Source organism: Carya illinoinensis, chromosome 15, assembly GCF_018687715.1.
Source record: "Carya illinoinensis cultivar Pawnee chromosome 15, C.illinoinensisPawnee_v1, whole genome shotgun sequence".
Classification (NCBI taxonomy): Eukaryota; Viridiplantae; Streptophyta; class Magnoliopsida; order Fagales; family Juglandaceae; genus Carya; species Carya illinoinensis.
In genome coordinates, this window is record NC_056766.1 from 31,643,472 (window position 1) to 31,670,264 (window position 26,793).

Consider the following 26,793-nt stretch of genomic DNA (forward strand, 5'->3'; position numbering starts at 1 on the left):
ACCTATTTTATTCTTGGCCTTCAATGCCATTATCATTGATCTATACCAGCTATTGTAGTTATCCCCTGTAAGAAGATTAGACACCAAAATCGAACTAGGCGAATCTCCATTTTGGAGATGATACGAACTTGAATCTTCTGTAGCTAATGAAACATAAGGTGTTTCCATTGTTGTAGTGGAAAGAGGAACCCTAAGGTTTCTTCTCTGATACCATGAAACAACTTCAACCAAGAAGATAAAGATCAAATAAGAGATAAAAATTACTTCTGAATTATTCAATGTGTACAGTACATCAAGTCACCTCCTATTTATACAAGATGCAGAAAACTAACTCTTAGTTAAAAGACTAAAAACAGAAAGGTAAAGTAACTAAATGTCTATTTATAGTAAATGACTGAAATGTAACTTTACAACTTAACAGTATTTACCATATATACCACACTGGTTTTTTCCATATTTTCTAGATGAATGCAGTTGGATGGACGCTTCTATCTCAAATGATTTCCCATGCTTGATGGTGCAGAAATGTGGATTCCGTCTTTTGTATGATGAAGACGAGCTAAATATCAATTTGAGGAAGCAACAAGCCATTTCTGTACTCCGTATGGTAACAGGAATATCTGGTGGAAATTATTTATTGACCATAGGACACATTGATCCCTTGAGTTGCAGCCTTAAAGACGGTTGTGGGAAATTAATTTGTAATTCCTTTATGGAAATTTTTAGATAAAAGAACTTCAATTATTCTAGAATAGGACATTTGATATTCTCAAGATTTGTTAAGAACTTGACAAATCGAAGATTAAAATCTAAACAACTAGAAAAACAAAGAGAAGAAAATGAAGACTATCGTATATTGCATTAAGACTATTGAATTGAATTATGTGATACAAGTGCTTTACATGTATTTATACAGATATGAGAAGAGAATAACAAAGATGACTATTAACAGAAATAACTGTCAATGTTCATTCTCTAATTTGCCCTTTTCATATTTAGCTTTTAATTCCATATATTTTATCTTTGATGCTATACTCCAACACCCCCCCTCAAGGTGAACATGAATATTAAGGATGTTCATCTTGCGGAGGGTATGGTGAAACGGTAAAGAACCAAGTGGTTTTGTAAAGATGTCTGCCAACTGTAGTCGAGATGGAATGTAGAATAACTTGATGAGGTTTTGTTGTAGTTTTTCACGAACTATATGACAGTCAATTTGGATGTGTTTGGTTCTTTCATGCTGAACTGGATTGGAGGCTATAGACATTGCAGACTTGCTATCAATATACATCAATGTTGGTTGAGAATGATGAATTTGTAAATCCTGCAGTGCATAATTCAACCATTGGACTTCGCATGTTGTGGCAGCAAGGGCTCGATATTTTGCTTCAGCAGATGATCGACTGATAGTTACTTGCTTTTTGGACTTCCATGAGATCAATGAGTTTCCCAAACAAACGCTGTGGCACTTCTCCTTGTATCAACGCACCCTGCCCAATCACTATCTGAGAATGCCTTGAGTTGCAATTCAGAGGATGCCGAGAAGAACAATCCCTGGCCTGGAGTGGCTTTCAAGTACCTTAACACTCTAACTGCTGCTTGATAATGACTCACAACAGGCTTAGCAAGGAATTGGCTTAGGACTTAGACTGAATATGCAAGGTCTGGTCTTGTAAGTGTTAAGTATAATAGTCTCCCAATGAGTCTTCTGTAGGCTGAAGGATCTTCATACAAATCAGAATCAGTGGCTGTCAACTTTAAGTTGGTCTCCATTGGAAAGGCAGCAGGCTTTGCACCAATTATTCCTGTGTCTTGAAGAATATCCAATGCATATTTCCTTTGGCATAGGGAAATACCTGCTTTGGATCTTGCTATTTCCAATCCAAGGAAATATTTTATGGACCCCAAATTTTTTATAGTACATTGATCATGCAAGTATTCTTTTAAGAGTTAAATTTCTTGTAAGCTATCACTGGCCAGCAACACATCATCAACATATACCAGCAATGCCATAAAGGATGTTGTGGATTTCTTTATAAAAAGAAAGCAATCGGAATTCCCTTGAGTAAAACCATAACTAATGAGGGCAGTAGACAATTTTTCAATCCATTTTCAAGATGCATGTTTGAGACCATAAAGGCCTTTTAAAAGTCTGCAAACCTTATTTTCTGCATTAGGCATTCCAGGGGGCAGCTCCATGTAAACTTCTTCTTGTAAATCACCATGCAAGAATGCATTGTTTACATCCAATTGATGAATATGTCAATTCTTAATTGCAGCCACAGCAAGTAATAGTCTAATAGAAGTCACTTTTGCCACAGGAGAAAAAGTGTCAAAGAAATCCAAACCCTCTTGTTGATTATAGCCCTTTGCCACTAATCTGGCATTGTGCCTCTCTATACTTCCATCAGCTTTATATTTGACTCTAAATACCTATTTACAACCAATAGTCTATTTATTTTTAGGCAGAGTAACAAGGTTCCAAGTTTTGTTTAACTTCAAAGCCTCAAGTTCATTTTTCTTAGCTTTTTGCCATTTAAGAAATTGTACAGCCTGTTTATAAGAAGAAGTGAGAGGGGTTGCATTTGAAGAAACATTGCTACAATAGTAGTCCTGCAAGAAACTAGGTTTCTGTCTAACTCGAGAGGATTTTCTTCTGTTTGGGCTATTATTGGATTGATCACGAATCATTGAGATATTTGGATCAATGTTTTGCATAGAGTCATTAATGGACAGATTTGATAATTCACTCTGGTTAGAATTAACAACTTGGATTTTAGAAGTATAATCTGCACTGTATAGATCCTCTGAGGCAGGAAACAAAAAAGAATGAGTATGAGAAGTTGTGGGGATAGCTTTGAATGGGAAAACATTTTCATGGAATATGACATTCCTTGAAATGAAAATTTTATTGCTATTGAGATCCATGACTTTGTAACCTTTGATATCAGATGGATATCCAAGGAAGACACATTTTGTAACTCTTGGATTGAATTTGTGTCTGTGATACTGCAATGTAGATGCAAAACAAAGGCAGCCAAAAACCTTTACATGAGAAAATTTTGTTATTTTGTTAAACATCATTTAATAAGGTGTTTTATTATTGAGAAGTGGGGTGGGAATTCTATTTATTATATGGGCAGCAACAACTAACACACAGTCAGTCCAAAAAGACAAAGGGATATTAGCTTGAAACATTAAAGCTCTAGCTGTGCTAATTAAGTGTTGATGTTTTCTTTCAACTACTTCATTTTGCTGTGGAGTTTCTACACAACTTCTTTGGTGTAAAATGCCATTTTCATGATAAAAATCATTAATGAGAAATTTTGGTCCATTATCAGACCTTACTGTTTTAACAGTTGTGTTAAACTGAGTTTTTATCATGTTTTAAAAATTCTTGAGTAGAAAAGAGACTTCAGACTTGGTTTTAAGCATATAAACCCAAGTACATCTTGTAAACTCATCAACAATTGTTAAAAAGTATTTATAACCTGAATAAGAAACTATTGCAAATGGACCCCATATGTCACAATGTATCAAATTAAAAATTTTATTAGAACTAGTTTCAGATACAGCAAATGGTAGCTTTCTTTGTTTTGCTAATGGACATACATCACAAACACTTTGACAATTGATAGAAATAAAGGGATCTAACTTTTTGAGAAGAAGCAATCTAGAATGGGATGCATGACCTAATCTGTAATGCCAGACATCTGGAGAATTTTGTGAGACAACTAAAGCAAAGGAGGCTGAATTAGACTTAGATGTGTTGCAAGAAGAAGCCTTAGAATCAGTTTGTTGTAAAATGTAGAGCCCTTGTTTCTCAAATGCAATCACAATCATCTTCTTCAGGGATTGGTCCTGTAAAAGACAGTGAGAATGAGAAAAGGATAAGCAAAGATTAGAATATTTAGTGAGCTTTGAAACAGATAAGAGATTAACAGAAAATGAAGGTACATATAGTACATTTGATAAGAAAATTTGATTGGAAAGGCAAATTGTGCCAATATGAGTGGCTGGAACTGTTTGGCCATTTGGTAGGTTTATTGAAGTATTAATATCTTTGGGAGGAAAGCAGTATAAAAGTGGTGAACATATCATATGATCTATTGCACCAGTGTCAAGAATCCAATGATGATTGGATTTTTGAGTGAATGAAGTAGGACATTTAGAGACATTACCAGAGAAATTTGAAGATGTAATAAGATTGCAAGTTGAAGGCTAAACAGTTGTGGAAGACTGAGAATTGTTGGCAAGAGATATGAGTTTATTGATTTCTTCAGCAGTTAAAGAAAACCTTGGTTCCTCATTGTTGGTTTGATTGCAGACTTTAGCTGAAATGGCATTATGAGCAAAGTAATTTTGTTTCCCTTTTGGTCCAGTCCACCCAGGCGGATAACCATGAAGTTGAAAACATTTTTCAATGGTATGACCATTGTATCCACAATGTGTGCAATGAAGTGAAGCTTTCTTGGATTTTTCTTTTGAGAATCAATATGAAGAAGTTGTTGGGTTCAACTGCTTTACCATCAGTGCATGAGTTTCACTAGAAACTGAATTGCTAAGCTGTCTTTGAGACTCTTCTTGAATCAATAGACAAAACACTTTGGCCATAGTTGGTAATGGGACAGCAAGAAGTAATTGGCTTCTAACAAAGGCATACGAATCATTCAATCCAACAAGAAACTTCAAAACATAGTCAGATTGTTGTCTTTGCAACAAGAAAGTAAAAAGATCACATGTACAAGATGCCATTTTTGCACATGTGCAAGTAGGAAATGAACGATAACTCGCATACTCATCCCAAAGTGTTTTGAAGGCACTAAAATATTCTATGATTGATGAAGAACCTTGATTAATGCAACTTAAAGATTTCTCAAGATGAAACACTCTCCGTCCATCACTTCTCAAATACCGAGTCTTCAATTCATTCCAAATATCCAAGGCTGAGGCAACATACAATAGACTATTTCTGATCTCCTTGGAGATAGAATTGATCAACCAAGAAAGCACTAAATTGTTTGCAGGCAACCAAGCTGTGTATGCAATGGTTTGAGTAGTGGAAGGTGGATTGACAAAACCATCAACAAATGCAACTTTATTCTTGACTGTCAATGCTATAACAATCGATCTACTCCAAGCAACATAATTGTCTCCATTGAAGATCTCTGAGACTAGAAGAATACCTAGATTATCACTGGGATGAATGTAGTAGGGACTGGAAGAGTCATATGACGGATTATTGTTCACAGAATTCGCAGAACTTTCAAAAGCCATTTCAAGAATGATAAAGAATACACAGATTTGCAAATCTTGAAAGAAAAATTGTAACTAATTGAGAGAAGTTGCAGATATTGTCAAGAATCACTACAAGATATTGAGAAAAGATATTGTAATGCAAAAAACAGAAAGATCAAGTTCTATTTTGCGGAATGTTTAATCTGATACCAACTAGACAAATAGAAGATTAAAATCTAAACAACTAGAAAAACAGAGAGAAGAAAATGAAGACTATCGTATATTGCATTAAGACTACTGAATTGAATTATGTGATACAAGCGCTTTACATGTATTTATACAGATATGAAAAGAGAATAACAGAGATGACTATTAACAGAAATAATTGTCAATGTTCATTCTCTAATTTGCCCTTTTCATATTTAGCTTTTAATTACATATCTTCTATCTTTGATACTATACTCCAACAAGATTGACTTGATGTATCTAAAATTCTCTTTCTCATAAATATATATAGCTATCAATTTATGTAACTATGTAAGCGTGATAAAGAAAGAAAAAGAAAACGTAAATGGTGTATAAGATAGTCAGTTTGTGATACCGATAAGGATAAGGGTAAATTGTGTATAAGATCTCATATTATTTGAGAAGAAATTTTCTTTCTTTATACGATTTCAATGAGGTTCCAATTCTATCATTGACTAGTCTTTTTAGAATATAGATCATATAATTTGGATTTTCCATTAGGACGTTACACAGTTAGTGTAGTACTCCATTGTTTTCTCATCAATAGAAGCTACTTTTTTTTTTTTCAAGTCATGCTATTTGAATGTTTTTACACTTAAAATTTAAATTTTAAAATGTATCTTCTAATTAAATTATGGTATGTTGATAGTATATATGGAGTAAAGATTTTCTATATATGGAGTAAAGATTTTCAAATAAAAACATTCATATTTTCTCACCTTGCTTCTTGAATCTGCCAACAAAGACAAGGGTACGTACACGTAGGAGTTAAAGGTGAATTCATATATAGATCCAAGAGTTCTTCCAGTTTCCATAATTACAATTGACAGCATTGTCAACAAATTTCTAAGAAGTATATATGGTCTTGCCATAATTCCCGAAACAGAGTTAGAAACCATAATTCACAACTACCATAATGAACCAAGATCTGGGTCACTTGTTCCGAAATGGCGTTTACTTATAATCAAATAGTTTATTTCCAGTGATCCAAAAGTTCTTCTTTTTATTCCATTATTTAGCCCTTTCAAAGGCAATATAGATAGTAGGATAAAACATTAAAAATATTTTAAGCTAATTAAGACTACTTTGAGGATGATATGTATCATTACTCTTTCGATCATGATTTCTGATGGAGGATGATACTTATAATAAAATTATGGTAAACAATTACTGTCCTGCCTGTAATTTCTTGTAGTTAACAGCATTTCCATGGCTAGCTTGATGCATTAACAACAGGTGCTTCTGGCTACATCAATATGCATTTGAGGTCTAAAGGTCTTAGTTAATCAAAATGCTATTATCAGATCAATTCTATAAGGTTGGCTATGGTGTTTATGATCCCTTTAATTCTACAAGTACGGTCTACTTTTATTGGATTGCATGTTTGCTTTAACGTCTTCATTTGCAGTACTATATTTTTCCTTATTGATCATGTCCTGCTACCATACAATTGAACCAACTAATTTAATTGGATAATTAGATAGAATCTCTATTTTATTAGAAACGATGACACAAAACACACAAAGTAATTATTAAAACATGTAAAATTCTCTTTAAAAAACCTTTAGATTCTATGTCTCAAAATAAGACACCCTGTTTTATCAATCACCAAAATCCCTTTTAGGACCTTCAAGATAAATTAATGTCTTCTCAAAATAAAAATAAATAAATAAAAAATACCCTCTGGCGTCCACTTGATCCTTATCATTTATACTAAAAATAATTCTTAAATCTCAACCATTATTTTTTCTATGAGTAATGCTACATACTGTCGTAGAGTGTGCAAGCGCCACGTCGTTTTAAAAAAGAATGAGGTTCATTATTAAAATAAATAAATTATGTGAATCCTGTATTTACTCATTTTTTTAAAGGGATTGTACAACTCTCGTATATTTTACGATTGCAAATATCATTTTCAAACTCCTTTTTGTAATCTCGATAAACATTTGTCATTGTCCTTTATTGATACAAAAGAAACATTATATAGATGAGAATGAATCACAATGTAAATGAAGCCCATTTAATAGAATTATAAAAAATGTCCAAGTGGTACAAATCTAGGGTTTTTTTATGAGTAGTGCTACACTCACAAATGGATTCCACCAATGGGTACTACCGACAAGGCCAAATGATATTTTTCTTTCTTTTTGTTTTATACCCTTCAACATTTAAGAAACTATCACAATATCATTAAAAAAAATATTTTCTTAATTATTAAATAAAAATAATAATAAAAAATCCTTCCACCGATGGACTAAGAATTATTGTTTTATCAGTCGAAGTATCAAATAAAGGGGTTTTGGATGACCAAGAATATTAATGTTGAGTACAGGAAGTATGCATGTTGATGTAGAGATTAGGGATCACGTGCGTTTATTTTTTTGTTTTTTTGAAATAACATATCACATTACATTTATTAAAGAAGACATACAACTTTGATTTAACAACAAGCCAATTACAAACGTTAATAACTTCTCAACACATTACTGTGATTGATATAGTCTAGTCAGACGGCTAATCTCTAAAAACCTAAATCTAAGAGATAGCACAACTCTATCCATGATAGAGTTATCAAATCCTCATACTCGACTAAGCGGGATATGGAACACCAACCCCATCATAAGCACTGTCAAGCGGAGGGGGGGACTACTCCATTTAGACAAAAAGTCCGAATGTACTATTTTTTAGATTTTTATTTTTTGAAAAGTAAAGACAATACACTAAAAAAAACTCTAATGGAAACACTATACATAGAAAATCAGTGCAACCAGTAAGTACTGTAATGCGTGCAAAATACGCGCTATACTGGGAGGGAACCGACGGCCGATCTTGAAAGTCCCTAACACACAGGCTCTAAAAATGCCGCTCGGATCACGTGCATTTATAAGCGATACCAAACAAACCAATTTAATTGAGTATTTCAAAAAAGGAAACATTAGTTATAGATAATTTCTACCAAAATTGTTTATAGAAACTGTTTTTTATTTTTTATTTTTACTTATCGATTAAGTAAGTATTTTTAAATGAATATGTGATTTTTTTTAATTTTTAAAAAATATCTAAATAGTTTAAAAAATGGTAAAAGAAAAAGTAAAAAAAAGAAAAAAATTAACTCATCGGTAGAAAATATTGGTGGATATCTTCCGTAGCAACGTCCTTTCAAAAATAGTTACTGTTTACGGACATTAAAAGAGGGAAACAGAATGAGGAGACGTTGGTTGGATGGCGTCCCGTTGAAATCGCCACAATTGGTTCTGAACAAATATACAAGAATTAATGGAAGAGTGGGCGTGAGAACAGGACCTTTAAGAAACAAAGAGGAAAAGCCCGGTTCCCATGTCTTGGAGTAAGCCGTATAGAACATTCAAGATTAAGTTGGGCCCATTTCCTCTAGTTGGGCTAGTTACATAGACAGTTGTTGTGATTGGAATAATTGATTTAATGAAAATTATTTTTAAAACAGTAATTAAATAAAATAATTTAAATATAATAATTAAATAAAATAAAATAATAAAATCTAAATACACATTAATTTTAAAGTTTAAAAATAATTAATTTAAATTAAAAAATAATTTAAATACAAAATAATAATAAATAGTAAGAAAATATGTTAAAATAATTTCACAATTCAAAAAGTATAAAATAATACGATAAAAATGAACTTTTATTTGAAATAAAAAAAATTATTAATTTAAATAATTTAAATAAAATCACTCACGGACTATCACAACGGACGTACACCTTATCATGAAAGCAAGGAGAATAATTGCACATGCGTACACGGTGTAATTTCTCCTCAATGGATAACGTCTCAAAAGGAGTGGCTTATTACCTTTTTGTTCAATTTCTGTTCTGTGATCTGCAATTTCTGCTGAATTAAGCCTCTAATTTTTGTTCAATTTCGTCCGCCAAGGAATGTGCCAGTCACTGTCATGATAACCTTAACTTCAAGATGGAGATGGAGATCTTGCAAGATTGTCACCAAGATTTCCTCTCTCTCTGTCTCTCTCTCTCTTTTTAATAAAAACCAAGAATTTTGTTATCTTTACTATTTAACTTTTGCTGGACAAAGAAACGGCATCGTCCCCATTTTATTAAGCCAAAATGGCACTAGCCTAACCGGATGTGCATAGACTTACACTTGTTAATAAGCCAAAACATGAGTATAAAATAAATAAAATTATTATATTAAGTAAAAATATGTAATCAAAGTAAATTAATCTAAGCCTCGGAATTTTTGCACGGAAAGGAAACATAGGCAACACTAGTGCCTGCATGTACTCACATTAGCATTTGTCGTTGAAGACCGACAAATCAAGGCCTACTTTTTTTTACCTTTAGCTTTTGCAGGGTGGTGGGATGTGAAATAATGGTCAACAGGATCAAGGATAGCAAAAGGATCAACTCCTAAATAAACTGAAGAAGCCATGGCAGGCTCAAGCTGGGAAGCAAATAGATCAATCTTAGTCTGCACAAATCATACAATTAACAGTTAGTTCAGAAGAATAGGATCTTTGCACCAAAGGAGAAATAATACAACTATTATCCTACTTAAAGATAATTAGTGCTTATGTATTTGTAAATAACACTTAACATAGTTTTTCTGCAAGCAGCCAACCAAACCCAGGTAAGGTTAGATTAGGCTTGAGAGTTTACTAAGTCAACTTAAAATAAAAACTTATTTATATTTACAACTAGTAGTAAATAAATCGGTATTTCAATAACTTAAAACATAAAAACTACACAATTATGTTGGCAAGATGCCACCAGATGATACTGTTGTCTGACACAACTTATTGCTCCTAGAGACTAATTAACAAGGTAATCCTACTTACCTAAAAGCTTGTTGAAACAGAAGGTTTGAATAAGATATGCCTGTGTGACCCTCTGTTTCCATGCCATTCATTCACTAGGCATCATATCATGTAAATCACAGATGAGATAACATCGATTTATGTATGAGTTTGTTTATTTTGAACATATGTTGTACAAGGCCTTGGGTTTAGGCATTCATCAAGAATAGATACGTGGAAATCGAGGCATTGTGATGATGACAACATGAGTCATGTATCCCATTGTCAAGTGCTAAGTGTTTGAATATACAACACGTATATAATAAAAAATGCAGCGGAATAATTAAAGTCGGTCAACTAAGTACTAAAATTTTTTTAAATACAAGTTCGCTTAAAAATAAGCGTACCAAAAATATTACAATTAACCAGTATAAATATAATATAAATAAAAAATAATAAACAAAAGCAAGAAATAAATCACAATCCACGAGTGATCCTCGATCACTCCTCCGAAGAAGCAGTCTCTTCGGGCTCAGCCTCCTCATCCTCTGCATCAAAATCTACGGTACCAAAGACGGTACTGCATGTAAGTATTAATCCAAACAACTCACAAGATAAAAATATATTAAAACTTCAACAATATGCATGAACAAGATGTCATATGCACGAGATCCAAAAATAAAATTTTCTAAAAAATAATTCACTTTCTAACTTACACCAAAAATCACATTTGGCCTAAAATATTTCCTTTAAAACCTTTTCCTCACCATTTTTCTAGAAAATGGCCTAAAATCCAAGTCTCAACTCAATATCCCTTTTCATTAACCGTAGGCACCATGACCTCCCCTAAGGGTCATCCGCATACCCTGACTCCCTTCGTCACACTATAGGTAACGACCATGCATGTGACTTCGTAACGAGATATGCCCAGTTCCATACCCAATGCGTACGTAGTCAAGCATCCTGTAGCCCCCACCAGCAGAGGGGCCACGGAGTCTGCACGAGAGCATTACTATCTCATCCGATCCCGTTGTCTCCCAGCGACAACCCAAGAGACGTCACCACTTTTGAGTTACCAGATGAGCTATACCTATAATGCCACATCCCGGCTTGGGGTCGTGATACACACGCACCCAAAAATCCATCAACACTTGAAAATCTAATTTTCAATTTTCAACACATATACATGCATGCACCATGCAATGCAAATGACAAAACACAAATATCAAACATCATCTAAACATAAAATAACTTCATCCTCAAATCCATCAGAGCCCCAACTCCTCGGACTGAATCCGGCGCAACTAACCAATTACAAATTATTATTAAAGCAAAAATATATTTAAATCTTAAAGGAAGTTTGGAAAATACTTACAGTGCTATAAAATATTTTTTGACAGATCACGGAGGTGCAAAAAGCGACAGCAAAGCAACGTAATAGTGCAAAAAGTATTGTGGCCGTGGGTCACAAAATACCCATTTTTGAATGGGGACAAACTAAAACTTGAGATTGATAGGAAATAACTTAGAGGTGTTGGTGAAACTAATAGAAGTGGGGGTTGGCCGTGGGTGGTGGCGAAAGTGGCGATGGAAGTAAAAAATGGCCAAAACGGAGTTTAGTTCATGGTGGTTGCTCCGATAACGAATCGGAACTGGAAATGGGTGGGTCAGGTCAGTAAGAAGCCGGTGATGATATAGTAAAGAAATTGTGGTCGGAGGTGGTGCAACGGCAGCACTAGAGCAAATAGGCTCTACTTCTTGGAGGGGCTCGTGGAGGTTAACGGCGGCGCGGGAGGGGTGAAAATTGGTGAGTAGGTGCGCTGACTGGTGGGGGATCAAACAGTGGGAGTGGTGTGGTACACGGCAGCGCAGGCAATAGTGCTGGGTGAGGGGAAGCAAACGAACGAAGGGAGAGAAGGAAATGGGTCGCACGCGGGGAGAGAAAAGCAGGGGAAGAAAGAAGAAAAAAAGAAAGAAAAAAAAAAAGAAGAAAAAGTGAAAAAGGAAAAGAGGAGAAAAAGAAAAAGGAAGTAAAAGAAATGAAGTCGAACCCTCACAACTTTGGTCATTAAATTGATCCAACGAAAATTATTTTTAAAACAGTCAATTAAATGAAATAATTTAAATATGGTGATTAAATAAAATAAAATAATAAAATCTAAAAACACAATAATTTTAAAACCCACAAATAACTAATTTAAATACAAAATAATAATAAATAGCAAGAAAACATATTAAAATAATTTTACAATTTAAAAATTATAAATAATATTATAAAAATTACCTTTAATTTAAAATAAAAAAATTATTAATTATAATAATTTAAATAAAACCAATCAATAAAAATATACGAAAAATAGGAATATTGGACGTACACCTTATCATGAAAGCAAGAAGAATAATTGCACATGCATACACAGTGTACCCTCACCCTCACGCTTAGAACTCTAGGACCGCGGGTATCTCTTTCTCACTTCGTCAATATCTTTTAATTTCTGGTGCTTTTGCATGTCGCACTGTGTTCCTTTTCAATATATCTTTGACCAAGTGTCGATCACTTTTATCTCTTTATATGTAGAACTGTTAATTCGGATTCCAATTCAGAAATTTGAGTATACTTAGACCATAATTCAGATTTTAAATTTGGGCCGGAATCCAAACCGGTTTAATTTGAATCATACTTGGGCCAAAAACTGAATAAATCCGGATTCCGAGTTTCGGGTTTGAACCCTCTTTTTTTTTTTAAATGAATCTGTATGTTATTATTTATTTTTCAAGAAAATATGTTTATAAAAAATCCTATATTTTATTACAACTTTTTCAAGAAATAATGTTGAAAAGCCAAAAAAATTTATTATATAAAACTCTATATATATATATCACTGTCCAAAATGATAAAATATCCAAATGTAAAACTAGATTTATGTTAAGAATAGCTAAGGCTATAAACAACTACTGAACTTTATAACTAAATGCATGTAAAAAAAAAAAAAAAAAAAATCCACTACATATTATATTGTCTGAACTAATTTGCTTAGAACAATACAAAATACATGCATTGTTTTAATTAAACACCAATACACAACAACAAACATGAACTAATTTACTACATCATCACGAAAGGACTTCAATTTTCTATCATCGTGAAAATAGTCCCATTTTATTGCTATCCACCTGCAGTTCATCAAAAGAAAAACAAAAACAAACCACCACTTTTGATATGATTAGTAGAAAGGTTTAAAAAGTTATAACCATATAATGTAAAAATGCAAAGAGAGATCATTTACTAATACAGAATGTAAGAATTTAATGATGTAATCTTTTTCTACTTAAAGATGATATCAATAATAATAATCCATGTAATTGTTTTATTGTGTGCAGGTTCGTGATGTTACAGATCTAGCTGTGAAAACTTAGGAGTTGATGCACTTGTTGCTATAGTTGGTTGGCTATCAAATGGGGAGAAGCATATTTAGAAAACAGGGATTTTTGTGAAAGATTTGCAATCTGCAGTTCATGATTTTAATAATTTACTTGATAGTTTTGAGAAAAAGAACAAGACAGGAGCCAAGAAAGCACAAACTGCTACAGTGGAGAAACATATACCTCTGCTTATAGACTTTTAAAATAGAATACAGTGGAGAAGCATCTAAAAAGTTTGGTCCAAAACCCAACCCAATAAAAAAGAGTTATAATTTGACATATATTTTCTCTGGTATACATAACTACTTCTACTTCTTAATCAAGCATGCATCTTATATATATTCTAAGTGCCTTATACGTCAGTCCCTTGATCATATATCTGTCTACTGGAATTTATAATAATGAAAGCAATATATAATAAAGTACCTCTTTCAGTAGAAAATTCTCAAATTCATCTGATTTTATATACACTATAATATCAGTTTTATCCTTCAACTCCTTGCAGAAAGAATGAAAGAGAGATAGAGAGAGAGATTTCCACAGGACAAAGAAAATAAAAAACAAACCTAATACTATAACGGGCAAAAGGAGGTGAATGCATGCATGCAGAAGGAAATTTGGAAATACTGTAACTGCCAAAAATTACAATCACAATATTTATTCAATCGAGTTAATAACATGCATGACAAAAAGAAAAAATAGAAAACAAAATCCAAAAAAAAAAATTATGTGATAGGACTGTCAGCTTCTATATATATAGCATATAATAATATATATATATATATATATATATATAAAATGGAAATCACTAGCAAAATGCAAGGATTATAAGTACAAACAATGAGCTGATAAAATTATAACTCTCAAGTGTCTCAAAAATCACTATCAAGCCAGCAAATTTTTAGCCTTTGGCTCGAGGGATTCCATATCCTACATCCTCTTAGATGCCACAAAGCAGGCAGCATTCCTAAATGCATTTGACTAAGGAAGATTTAAATCATATACAAAAACACAAAATTCAGCCCCTCTATTACAAAATCATCACAGATCTCTAAAGATGATAAACATTATACCCATGTTTAACAAAAAACAAAAAAAATCCATATCAATCAAAATAACAGCACATACTTTTTTTTTTTGGTTCAAAGTGTTTGATTCTTACCTTTTTCTTATCGTAATAAAATAGACCCAAATCTAAAATATACCCAAATCAAAGATAACAAACCTTGAGGTCGAGGATGACAACAAGTCGGCGACGACGATGATGGGTCACAGGATGACGGGGCTTCTTCGATCGGCACTGAGGGAGGGAGGCTAGGGTTTCTTCAATTGGCACTGAGGGAGGAAAGGGGGGCTATCTTTTCTTCGATCGGCTGATGGTAGTGAGGGAGGGAGGCTAGGGTTTCTTCGGATTTTGAGAGAGAGAGAGAGAGAGAGGGGGGGGTACACGGAATGGGCTAGAGGGATGGGAGACTGGCGATAGATGGGTAGGGTTTCATTTTTCATTTTATACAAACCCGGTACCTGGTGTTTTAAAATGAAACCCGCTTTTCATATTGGATCCGGGCCACATATATCCGGTTTTCAAGATATGGGTTTCAGTCCGGATTTATTCCGGGCCGAAACCCGTAACTGAAAATCCGGTTATTCGAATTTCGGACTGACCCGGCCCATATGAACACCCCTATTTATATGTGCTGCTTTTTCTTCTTTGTATATACGTGGAAAATTCCTAGACAACCTCACCTCGTTTCCCACTTTCTTTGATGATCACTTTTAAATGATCACAATGCAACATGCATGATCAATTACATCACGGTGTAATTTCTCCTCAATGGATAACGTCTCAAAAAGAGTGGCTTATTACCTTTTTGTTCAATTTCTGATCTGTGATCTGCAATTTCTGCTGAATTTTGTTATCTTTACCATTTAACTTTTGCTGGACAAAGAAACGGCATCGTCCCCATTTTGCCACGTGGGATGCAGTGCCCCTGCATTTCCTGACCGGATGTGCATAGACTTACACTTGTTATTATGGTGAAGTCAGATTAATTTGTAATAGTATTAGCATTAATTAAATTCTTAGATAAAGTTTGGCTGGTATGTCATTTGTTGGCTTTTATTAGAGTGTTATAAATGATATTAGAGCGTATTCTAACTAGAAATTTGAGACTTTATGCCACTTACAAAGAACTGGACTCCATATTGAGTGATAATATATCGAGAGATAATTCCTCAATTTGCAATGAGGGGAATGCTTTTGAGTGAACGTCACTGAAAAAAAAAATAAGAATGGCTAGATGTGAAAAATTAAAAATGTTTATTTCAATTAGTATAAAAACACCACAGAGTCTGAAACTTTTCAACTAATGATAGAAGAAGATCACCTCAATATCACCATACAACACATTATCAAAGGAAATGCACGTTAAATTTTGTAACTTGTCTTTGGTCAATAGGTAATTAAACGTGAGTATATATAGAATTGTTTTAGTTTTTATTTTTAAATCGAAGGCAAATTTATAGGTAGAGCTCTAGTCTCCGTAGCAGGTTAATTAATTCTTCAATTGGACCAATTTCCTCGTATTCATCATGATTTCTGTTTATTTATTTATTATGCATTTCAAAGTTTTCTCTAATCAATTACCAGTTGGAGAATTTATTATCAATTTGCACTGAGAAATTGTGCTGCAGGTTTGGAGTTTTTGGAGCTTCACACTGCAGAATTAATGGCACCTCTAAGTTTCGTTAATATCAATAAATCGATTCGCAGATGCAAAATCGTCGTCTCTCATGGTTGGAAGGAACAAGAGGAGATGCATTTACACAATCGATTCCCAGAGCACTTCAATGGGCATTTCCAATAATTTTCCCTATAGTTCAATCTCAATTGAAAAAAATCTAATTGTAAGTCTCTTTATTAATTGGAAATCCTTTTGTCAATACCTCACTTGTTTTTATAGAAAGTATTAGCTAGCTAGGCACATGGATGCAACAGTTCTGTCCTCGTCTAAAATCAACTTGAAGCATGTTTATCTAAAGGAAAATACTTTAGTTATAAAAGAATTATATAAAAGTAAACTCATAAATTAATGTGATTTAATGTGATAAATTAGATTATAAAATTATTTTTATTATAAAATAGATTTAACAAATTGTATATTTACTTTATAAAGAGAGCTACAGTACATAAAAACGTGATCAGGCTGACTCAGATGATCGACATACATGGTAATTGAACCGAATAAATTACTTGTGCGTAAAACACACGGCCACAAAAAACTATTAGGTTTCATATCAATTTCCAGTTGTGTGAACTTTAGATCGAAGCAACCAATTACTTGCAGCCATTTACACACTTTTGAACTAAAGTCATTCCGCGTAAAACAAATGCCTGTATTAATTAGATACCCACTAATTAATTCTCTGCATGAATCTTAGACTTTGTAATTTTTCGACTGAAGACTTATCACGTCCCGATTCAACATGTTTTCATCTCTTCACACTAATAATATCATTTTTCAATTTCTCTTTTGTACTTTTTCAATTTAATAATTACTAATCATTATAATTTTTTTAAATTTTTATATAAAATATAAAAAATAATTTCAAATCTTAAAAAAAAAATAATATTATTTCACTCTTACGAATATTTGCAAATGGCAAGTGCATACAAAAGTACTGTTTATGTAAAAGAGGGATAGGCCAGGAGATCATGTGAGGACTCGTATCCGGACATACGCAGTTTCTAAACAATCATTTCTTTCTTTCTTTCTTTCTTTTTTTACCAAATTTTGATACACTCTCATTAATCTCTCTGCTTTCAGACCGAATTAATCACATCAAAGCGTACGGAAAGTCACAAAAGTATATCAATGGAGAACACATTTTCCATATTTTATACTATCAAATTGATGAAGCAATATTTATATTGCATTTATATATGTGATGCGCACATACATACATTATGTGTTGTACCTCTGGCCTGTTTAAAATTACATAAGATAATATTTAAATTGTTCGGCAAATTGCCTACATCCATTGGAGCCTATTTTATTGAATTTGTACGAGATTACAACACTCAGCAAATTCTCTCTCACGTCTACTTTTTCTCTCTGTTTTTCCCCACACTCTTCTACACAACTGAACTATCCTTTTAATCTCCTCGACCACTTTAATGGAATTTCAGTACATATATACACCAGGAATATTGATACAGATTCAAGGCCCCCAAGACTATGTTTTTAGACCAAGACCAGATTTGTAAAGGGAGATATAAGTGCCATGAAAACTATGTTTTACAAGCCTAATGACCATAAGAAGGGTAAGTTGAATAAGGTTAGAATTGTACAGCATAACATAAAAGAAATTATAATTTTCTTGGATTCTTTTCGGGTTAACCAAATAGGATATGTATTGGAGCTAATTTCTTATCCCTTTTTTGCCTTTTCAGCTTTCTATGAGACTATGATGACCTCTTCCCATATTGGAAAGGATTCTGGATGAATTGGTCACCATTAAAAGGCTGAAATTAATGACCAAATTTATGTGTGGGGGGAAGAAAGGTAATGTGCGTGGAGTTGGTTTTCTTAACAGTTCTTGTGGCAAACACATGCATTGAGATGAAATTAATTAATTTCTATGTAAGTTAAGCGAATCTAAACTGTTGTTGATTTTCTTTTTCATTATACTGTAATTGTTGACCTTGGGCTGCATTTGTCAAAATAAAGGGTAATTGTTGAAAGTTCTTGGTTTGGGAAATGACACAAATCATAGGGTCTAAAGCTCAAGATGGGATTATTATCATACTTTTATACCCATTTCAACACTAGAATGAACACTTGAGGAAATAATAATCCCTACTAATCAGGTCATGTACTAATGCATAATGAAAAATCACTTGTATATTAGTATCACCAATATTGGCCTGCCATGTTGTTGTTATCTTCCTGGAGCTCTTGGATTCTATTGTATCTAATCGCGCCTGACTTGATGGCTAACCATACGTGGCAAAGGCAATGGTGGAGCTATGATTTTATTTGCAAAACTTCTACATACAGTCGTAGCATATAGGCGCTGCGGAGTTGCCACGTCTTCAGTTGATTAAAAAAAAAACAAAAATGAAGCCAAAAACTGCCCAGGGCTAATTCCCACTTCTTGCTCCTCTGTTCTGCAACCTCATGTTCTTGCTCACAGAAGGTTCATGGCTTCGTGGTGCTCTGGCGGTGGTCTTAGATCTCATAGAAATTTTGTGGTGCTCTGGTCTGAAGCTTGCAGTTGTCTTCAATCTCTCAGAAGCTTAGGACGTGGCGTCGTGGTGGTCTGGTCTGAAGCTTGGGTCTTGGTGCTCACAGAAGCTTCGTTGCGTTGTCTTCTTTTCGAGGTTGTGTTCGGCTTCGTGGTGTTGTCTTCTACTCAAGCTTGTCCGCTACACCGAGATCTTCAAGTCTTGAAGTGGATCTCTACGGGTATTTTTCTAGGTCTCTAGGATCTTCGTGTGGCTCTTCAAGAGGCCGTAAAATATTCGTCAAGGTAATCTTCTTGGTGGATCTCAATGTTATTACGAACTGTTTGAAAAGACACCATCAGATTTGGTAAAAGTAGGTAGGACCGGTACATTCTAACTTATGCTTGCAAATGTTTAGATCAGATTATTGTATTTCATTACATTTCAGTAGCGAATGATTTGGTTGTATTCTTCCCGAGGCAGTGCAAGCCTTCTCGTATTTATCTCTAGGAAGTAATGATTGCTCTGTTGAGTACTGTGGAATCTGGTTCACACCGCTCGAGTGGAGGCATTGGCCACTCGAGCGAAGTCAGATAGATTCGAACACTCGATGTTAGCTCGACAGTGAGCTCGAACGGATGCGGAAGGAAGTTTCGCTCGAGCGGAAGCATTGGCCACTCGAGTGAAGTCAGACAGAGTTGAATGCTCGATGTCAGCTCGATAGTAAGCTCGAGCGGATGCTGGAAGGAAGTTCGCTCGACGCGCGCTCAACGTGCCGCTCGAGCAAACTTGCATTTTAGGGTTTTTTCCGCCATTTGACTATATATATGATTATTATATCATATGACTGTACTGTAGAAACACAGTGGACGTACAGTGATTGATCCATCATTGTAGTGTGATATTCTTCAATAATAAAATCCTATGCAGCTCCCGTGGACGTAGGCAATTTGCCGAACCACGTAAATCTTGTGTCGTGTGTGATTGTTTTCTCGTTCCATATTATTTTTCAATTTATTGTCATCGTTTTTCACAACAATTGGTATCAAGAGCCAATATTCGAGTTTGAGAAAAAACGATGGCTGGAGATGAATTGAAGGCATCGGGGATCGAGAATTTTGATGGCACGGATTTTGGATAATGGAGGATGCAAATAGAGGACTACCTCTATGGAAAGAAACTTCATCTACCACTATTGGGAAAGCAACCGGAAAAGATGGATGATGCTAATTGGAACCTGTTGGATCGATAGGTTCTGGGGGTTATTCGATTAACCCTATCGAGATCCGTTGCACACAACGTCATCAAGGAGAAGATGACTGTGGATCTCATGGCAGCTTTGTCAGGTATGTATGAAAAGCCGTTAGCAAATAACAAGGTACATTTGATGAAAAAGTTATTCAATTTGAAGATGGCAGATGGTACGTCTGTTGCACAACATCTGAATGATTTTAATACTATCACAAATCAATTATCGTCTGTTGAAATTGAATTTGATGATAAGATACGTGCACTAATACTATTGACTTCACTGCCAAATAGTTGGGAAGCCATGAGAATGGCTATCAGTAATTCTGCTGGTAAATCTAAATTGAAATATGATGATATTCGTGATTTGATTTTGGCTGAGGAGGTGCACAGGAAAGATTTAGGCGAGACATCGGGTTTGAGTTCAGCTCTAAATATTGATTCTCGAGAGAGATTACAAGACAGAAACTCAAACAGAGGAAGATCAAAATCAAATTCCGGGGCAAGAGCAAGTCTAGGCCTAGTCAATAGGCAACTTGTTGGAATTGTGGCAAAGCTGGCCACAAAAAAAGAACTGCAAAAATCCTAAGAAGACCAAGAATGATAGTGCTAATGTGGTAACTGAAGAAGTACATGATGCACTATTGCTTGCAGTTCATAGTCCAGTTGATGACTGGATACTGGATTTAGTGGCTTCCTTCCATACATCTTCCCATCGGGAGCTGATGCGGAACTATGTTGCAGGTGATTTTGGAAAGGTGTATTTGGCCGATGGAGAGGCTTTAAATGTAGTGGGGATGGGAGACATTGATATTGCACTCCCTGGCAAGAACAAATGGACCTTGCAAAAGGCCAGGCACATTCCTGAGTTGAAGAAAAACCTCATTTCTGTTGGGCAGCTCGATGAGTGTGGTCATTCAGTGGTGTTCTCAGATAGCACCTGGAAGGTCACAAAAGGGGCATTGGTACTGGCTCAGGGTAAGAAAACTGGTACACTATATATGACTACTGGTTTGATTGACACTATTGCTACTACCGTTGCAGAGAGCACAACAGATTTGTGGCATTGCAGGCTTGGCCATATGAGTCAGAAGGGTATGAAAGAACTTCTGTCTAGAGGCAAGCTACCAGAACTGAAGTCAGTTGATCTCAGTATGTGTGAGAGTTGTGTTATGGGGAAACAAAAGAATGTCAGCTTCTTGAAAAGTGGCAGGACGCCTAAGACAGGAAGAATGGATCTTGTGCACATAGATGTGTGTGCTCATTCCCCAGTGGCATCTCTTGGAGGTTCTCACTACTATCTCACATTCATTGATGACCATAGTAGGAAGGTATGAGTTTATTTTTTGAAGCATAAATCTGATGTATTTAATGTATTCAAAATTTGGAAATCCATGGTTGAGACAGAGACAGGCTTGAAACTGAAATGTTTGAGGTCTGACAATGGTGGTGAGTATGTCGATGGTGGGTTCAAGGAGTATTGTGTAGCTTTGGGTATCAGAATGGAGAAGACCATTCCTGGGACACCATAGCAAAATGGAGTTGCTGAGCGTATGAACAGAACCATTAATGAGCATGCTAGAAGCATGAGGTTGCACGCTGGACTACCACCCACTTTCTGGGCAGATGCAGTCAGCACTGCCGTTTGTTTGATAAACAGAGGGCCATCAGTTCCACTGGATTGTGGATTGCCTGAGGAGATTTGGAGCGGGAAAGAGGTCAAATTTTCTCACCTTAAAACTTTTGGTTGTCTTTCTTATGTGCTTATTGATTATGATGCTCGTAGTAAACTTGAGGCTAAGTCAAAGAAATATTATTTCATTGGCTATAGAGACGAGGCATTTGGCTATCGTTTCTGGGATGATCAGGGTCGGAAGATCATAAGAAGCATAAATGTGATTTTCAATAAGAAAATTATGTACAAGAATAAGTCTAATACAGCTTCTGTAGTAGCTCCTCAAGAGTCCGAGTTTGTAAGATTGGATGACTTACCAGAGGTCACAGTGCAGTGTAGAGATGTGAGTGACGGGAAGAGTGGGTCTAGTGCACCCATTCCTATTATTCCGCAGGTAGTTTCAGAACCGTCCACTCCTACAGTTGCAGTTCGTAGGTCAGTTAGGACTATACGTCCTCCACAATGTTTCTCACCTACTTTGAATTACATTCTGTTGATAGATGGTGGAGAACTGCAGAGTTACGAAGAAACCTTGCAAGATGAAAATTCTAGCAAGTGGGAGCTGGCCATGAAAGATGAGATGGATTCCCTGTTAGGGAATCAGACATGGGAGTTGACAGAACTTCCATCAGGGAAGAAGGCATTACACAACAAGTAGGTATACCGGGTGAAAGCTTAGCATGATGGCAGTAAGAGGTACAAGGCCAGACTTGTTGTAAAAGGCTTTCAGCAGAAGCAGGGTATTGATTACTCTGAAATCTTTTCTCCTGTGGTGAAGATCATAACCATCAGGATGGTACTGGCTATGGTTGCTACTGAAGATTTATTTCTTGAGCAGTTAGATGTGAAGACAGCTTTTCTTTATGGAGACCTTGAATAAGACATCTACATGCACCAGCCTGAGGATTTGTAGTACAGGGAAAGGAAGATTCAGTTTGCAAATTGAGGAAGAGCTTGTATGGCCTGAAGCAAGCTCCTAGACAGTGGTACAAGAAATTTGATAACTTCATGCACAGTGCAGGGTACATTAGATGTCAGGCAGATCACTGTTGCTATGTCAGGCACTTTGTCAATTCTTATATTATTCTGTTGTTGTATATGGATGACATGCTTATTGCAGGGGCTAGTATTGATGAGATCAATAATTTGAACAAGCAGATGTCAGAGCACTTTGCAATGAAGGATTTGGGAGCTGCAAAGCAAATCCTTGGCATGAGAATTGTTAGAGATAGAGTCAGAGGTGCGTTGAGACTCTCACAGGCTGAGTATGTGAAAAAGGTACTCAATAGGTTCAATATGGACAAGGCCAAACCAGTTGACACACCCTTGGGCAGTCACTTCAGACTCAACAAGAATCAGTCACCTGAGTCAGAGGAGGAACAAGATTACATGAGTAAGGTTCCTTATGCCTCAGCTATTGGTTCACTTATGTATGCTATGGTTTGCACAAGATCGGATATTGCCCATGCAGTGGGAGTTGTAAGTAGATACATGAGTAACCCAGGAAAGCAACATTGGGAAGCAGTGAGATGGATTTTGAGGTACCTAAAGGGCTCCTCAGAAACCTGTTTGTGTTTCTCTGGAGAGAGCTTGGAGGTGCAGGGCTATGCTGATGCTGATCTAGTTGGAGATATTGATAGCAGAAAGAGTACCACGGGCTTTGTTTATACACTTGGTGGTACTGCAGTGTCATGGGGTTCTAATCTACAGAAAAAAGTTTCTTTGTCTTATACAGAAGCTGAGTATATTGCAGTTTCAAAGGCTGCAAAGGAGATGATATGGCTACAAGGCTTCTTGGAGGAATTGGGTAAAAAGAATCAGAAAGACACTCTCTACGGTGATAGTCAAAGTGCCATATTCCTTGCCAAGAATCCAGCATTTCATTCCAGGACCAAGCATATTCAAAACAGGTATCACTTCATACGATCATTGTTAGATGACGGACAGTTGTTACTTGAAAAGATTTGTGGAAGCAAGAACCCTACTGATATGTTGACAAAGGGTGTTACACTTGAGAAACTGAAGTTGTGCGCAACTTCAGTTGGTCTTCTAGCATGAAGACAGGGGCAATGAGTTGCAGAGGTGGAGGATATCATGTTTGAGGAAGATGGCGATACAGCGAGTGTACCAGTCTCCAAGTGGGAGAATTGTTGAGTACTGTGGAGTCTGGTCCACACCGCTCAAGCGGAGGCATTGGCCGCCTGAGCGAAGTCAGATAGATTCAAACGCTCGATGTTAGCTCGACAGTGAGCTCGAGCGGAAGTGGAAGGAAGTTTCGCTTGAGCGGAGGCATTGGCCGCTCAAGTGAAGTCAGGCAGAGTTGAACGCTCGATGTCAGCTCGACAGTGAGCTCGAGCGGATGCAGGAAGGAAGTTCGCTCGACAAGTTGCTCGTTAGGGTTTTTTCTGCCGTTTGACTATATATATGATTATTATATCATATGACCGTACTGTAGAAACACTGTGGACATACAGTGATTGATCCATCATTGTAGTGTGATATTCCTCAATAATAAAATCCTCTGCAACTCCCGTGGACGTAGGCAATTTGCCGAACCATGTAAATCTTGTGTCGTGTGTGATTGTTTTCTCGTTCCATATTCTTTTTCAATTTATTGTCATCGTTTTTCACAACATCCTCTTCTCTTCCAAATGCAGTACTGATTGCTCATGATAGAAAGGCTCCTACTCTTTTGCTTCAGAGGCTGCTCTTCTACTTCCCTCCAAGTTTAGCTACGGATTTGAACGAGTAATATGTTCTAATGCTATGGCTACGATATAGCATTATATTTTACAGATTGGTAAGATATCAATGAAATGTCTGAGTGCACATTTTACAGATTTTCATTTTTGTATGGCAACCCCAAGGGCAAGTATTCTGATGGTATTTTATTTTTCTCTCCTTGATTCTTTTGTTTATCTTTCAGTTATGTTCTTGGTGATAAGTCAATTCTAAAACAAAACGGGTTACCTAAGTAAATTTGGAGTGGTTTTTATTCAGATGCTTAATTAATCTCTTCTGCTTTTCAATGTGCTGGAGCACCTTGAATCAGACATCTTAGAGTGTGCCTGTGGTCACTGTAAAATGTCTATCCAAGATGTTCTTTGTTTGCCATATTTCATGTAATTTTAATTGTTTCTCCATCTCTGGGAAATTTACTCGGGTTTATGTGCTCTTAGTCCTTTTGACATGGTTACAAATAAGTCGTTTATTGCGTTGTAAGTATTTCAGCTCTAACTTGGAAAGCTTTTGTATCATCAAAAGGAGCAAAGAGAGAAATAATAATTCTGTGGCATCTCTTTTTAGTGCAACTTGAGTGGTCTGCTGTTCGGGATGCCTTCTTGGATCATGTTCTGATGTAGACATGCAACATAGCTCATGCCATGTTTTTTGAACTCAATGCATTTGCATGAAATATATGGAATTATAGGGGAAAACCAGCTAATCTCCTTCTATATAGGCCTGAAACATTTTGTGGTTACAGAAGAGATTGGGTTGACTGTTATTGTTTTTTGTTGTGTTTATGTCCAAGACATATTCTTGTGTTTAATCTTCTTTGTTTATCTTTACTTTATGTTTAGTTGGATGAGCGAACATGGAATCAATGGGCATACAATTTTGTCGTTACTGTAGCTTGGCACTCTTGGAGGTGTTTTGGTTTTAGCCTGTTGTTGGTAGTTTCTAAATAACAAGATGATGAGTTGGAGCAGGGTCCTTTGGTAGGGTTTATCATCGGTTGTATGTTTCCAATCACCACGCTGTTTAACTGAAGGTGAATATTATAATTTTGTTTTCAAATTGCCTGTTTTTAATAAGATGTACAATCTTTACAATTGGGGTTATAATTAGTGTACATTCTGTTTCTTATTTTACAATTGGGTTGTAGTGTTCATATAAACTTGTCTGTCCACATAAATAAGTGCTTCCCCTGTCCATATGTTTACTCCTAGTAGTAGGCCTTCCCCTGTTTTTGTACTCTTTTTGTTTATCCCAATTAATTTATCGATTTCATAAATTGAGCCACTTGGGCACAATATTGTCTAACCTGCCATGTGCTATAGTTCTCGTCCGAAAGAAGAACAATGAACATCCTGGGTTGTGCCCAATACTTTCAGTGCATTGTGTCATATGCTTTGTCTGCGACAATAAGTCCATTGCCACTAGTGTGCTGTAGCTGCGAGAGCGCTGCACCAATTTTGCAACAAGACTGGAAATGAGTACTCAATGCATTTTATTCTTCGTAGTTTATTTGCCAGGTGTTTGTAGCCATGGTTGCCATGTTTATTTTGGTACGACATGGTTGTTCTAGTGCCATGTTTTGGTTATAAAAAAATTTTGAGAATTTTTTCAAATACGTTGGGGATTAGGAAAATTAAATGTAGAGTTGAACAGATCTGTTTGAATATGGAAGTCAAGACAGTGTACTCATATTAATAGAAATCAAAGAAGAAAAGCATTACATTAGTAGTCTATGGAAATGAAGACTGTAATATTTCAGTTTATTAAATATTTACTAGTAATATTTACATTACATTAATATTTGCAAGTTAATCCTTACAGATGCAATTTAGATTGGATGGATCACAGCTAGTGCAGGATGGGTTGGATGGAACACAATTGGTGCAATGAGAACCAACACAATTGATGAGACTATCATTGTTTGTTTTAGACATTTTTTTTTGGAGAATTGAATGCTGGAAACTTAAATTGGAGATTTCTGGAGAGTTGATTTATTTATTTTAGAGAAAATTATAAAGCACTTGACGTGCAAGTTTATGTGTGTTTTCTGGAGACTTGATGAACTTGTTTTAGTGAAGATCTCTGGATACTTGATTTTTGGAAAAGCACTATTACAGGTGATGCATATTATTTGTTTTAGTGTAGATTTCTAGACAATTTAATATTAATGCAAACAAATAAATAAATAAATTGGACAAGCACTA

At 35.4% G+C, this 26,793-nt stretch overlaps 2 long non-coding RNA genes across 3 annotated transcripts in view; both read left to right on the plus strand.

The window, feature by feature from the left end:
- The window catches only part of LOC122296392, a 103,566-nt gene that overhangs the window by 21,289 nt on the left and 55,484 nt on the right, over window positions 1-26,793 (plus strand). The window lies entirely within an intron of this gene.
- On the plus strand, window positions 17,864-26,694 carry LOC122296391. Of its 2 annotated transcripts, XR_006238475.1 has the most exons (5): window positions 17,864-18,024; window positions 18,154-18,265; window positions 24,508-24,650; window positions 25,432-25,622; window positions 26,411-26,694. It is a non-coding gene; the product is annotated as an uncharacterized LOC122296391 (long non-coding RNA). The 2 variants fall into 2 exon arrangements; XR_006238476.1 differs by lacking the exon at window positions 24,508-24,650.